This window comes from Geospiza fortis, unplaced genomic scaffold, assembly GCF_000277835.1.
Source record: "Geospiza fortis unplaced genomic scaffold, GeoFor_1.0 scaffold592, whole genome shotgun sequence".
Classification (NCBI taxonomy): domain Eukaryota; kingdom Metazoa; phylum Chordata; class Aves; order Passeriformes; family Thraupidae; genus Geospiza; species Geospiza fortis.
Window position 1 is genome coordinate 108,333 of NW_005054609.1, and position 2,275 is coordinate 110,607.

The window sequence follows — 2,275 nt, forward strand, 5'->3', positions numbered from 1 at the left end:
CAGGCTGTGGTGCAGGGTCTGAGCCAGCGTCCCTGTGGAAAAGCCATGGGGAGCACAGGAGTGCAGGGGCCAGGAGCTCCAGCAGTCCCAGCAGCCACTGTGCAATTCCTGATGGTCTTGGCAAGTAAAATCATCCACACCAAGCCCAGCCAGGCACCAACCACCATGGTCCTGGGAGTCACGGCTACAAGACAGAAGTTGGGATTTCTTGGCATTACCATCCCACACTGAATGATTTACCAGGATTCAGCAGCACATACCCCTCTGCTTCCTGCAGTGTGTCTTCAAAAACACAGGATCCAGAGGGAGTTCACCTACACAGAACCATGCAATTATACTCACTTTTTTCTTTAGTTATTTAGAGTAAGACAGGAAAGAGATTTGGATGTACACCAGGAACAGCCATGAGGTCAAGAGGTTGATCATTAACCCATCACAAATATTGACAGAGGAGAGACAACCTGGATTCTATGAAACACATTAGAAAACCAAAATCAGAAGAAAATTGCATGTGGTTTCCACACATATACACAGGTGCACTAAAAAAAGAATCAAAAGGTCTTAAAAATATCCTTCAGTAATAAAAGCTACCTTTTGAAAAAAATTTATTCAGGAAAACATGGAAATTTTGAGAGCAGATTTCTGACATTCCATCACCTTCCAGCAGGTAAGACCAGTCCATTTGAAAAATACACAGGCTGCTCTGTAAACCTCTGCTGAAATATGCAGAGCTGGGAGAGTGCAGGAGGATTCACAGCAGTCACCTTCAGGCAGGCAAATATTGCCCTGTCACAGCCACTGCCACTCCAACATTACAATTTCTGCTGTTACTCAGACCTGTGTTTTACTGGCTTTGAACACATTTGTGCAAGTCAGTGTTACAGGTCCCCTATTCCCAGTGCAGGCCTGCTGGGAAGGCTGCTGTTCAAAGCATTATTCTTTAACATTTGTCCGTCCCTAAATCCTGTCCCAAGGCAAAAAGGGGAGGGGAGGGGAGGGACAGAGCCAGCAAGTGATACAGAAGCCCTTGGCTAGACTGCTACTTCTTCAGTGCATGACTCAAAATCCTCACTTGGTAATAAGCACAGAGGCAGCTTCTGAGGGAACAAATTTAAAAGGTACTAAGCCTCCTTGCTGATATCATACTAAATTTCTTACAAACTCTAGTAAAATTTCATTATACCTGGGGTTTTTTTGTTTAACAATCTCATCACAAGAGCAGACTGAAGTTCTTCACTGATCCAAACATGCATCCAAGCCCATCAAGATGCTGGAAACACATCACTACAGCAGAGACAATTTCCCTTTTTCTTTCTACAAGATTAATTGTGTTTAACAAGTCTCAAGTACTAAGATTAGCAACAAGTATAAATTGTGATATTAAACTTCCTTGGACTATTACTACTTCCTATGGACTAACTGGTGCTGTATGTCTCTATTTTGTTTACTCATACACACAGAGAGACACAAACAAACATGTATTTATCAGTAAAAGCATCAGCAATGCTAACACAGCCTGCAGCCCATTGCATCCACCAGAACAGGAATGAACAGAAGTGTTTGCTTACTTTTTAATTAGAAGAGAATTACAGACTTCATCATAAATAGAGCCTGCAAAAGCTTGGAATTAAAGTGGGGTTTGTTTTGTTTTGGGTTTTTGTTTGTTTTGGTGTTTGTTTTTTGTCTGGGGTTTTTGGGAATAATACTAAAGAGAGTTCCCATTCTCTTTTAAGGAAGTTTGAGAGGGTAAAATCTGGCATAAAGTGTGCAAAGAATGGAAAATACAGGTAAGTTCCAGCCACCTGCTGAATCAACAATCTGTGAACACTGGAGTAAGGATGTGAAGAAGTGGAGGTAGTAATGATGTAATAAAAATTTCACTGGGTTGAAAGAAAAATTATACAAATACCGAGCAAACCAAAAGAGTTACTGTGGGTAATACCTTGCAGTACAGCTGAAATGACAGAACTGCATCTCTAGAGTTATTTGCAAAACACTTTTCTGTGTTCCTTCCTGTCTCCACCCCAACCACTTCAGACATTTTACACAACTGACATTTTTATTTCAAAGATGGAGTTGTCTGACCATGGACAACCTTATTTTCTACAATGCTGTATGTACAGCATCTCAGCTAACAGAGGATATTTTCTTGCCTGTAAGGCCAAAGTAGGACCATGCCACAAATAAACAACATAACCTGCAACAAACCAATGTAAATGAGAAAAAAAGTAGGAAAAAAACCCAGATACCAAGGAAAAACAGCACACAAGATTAA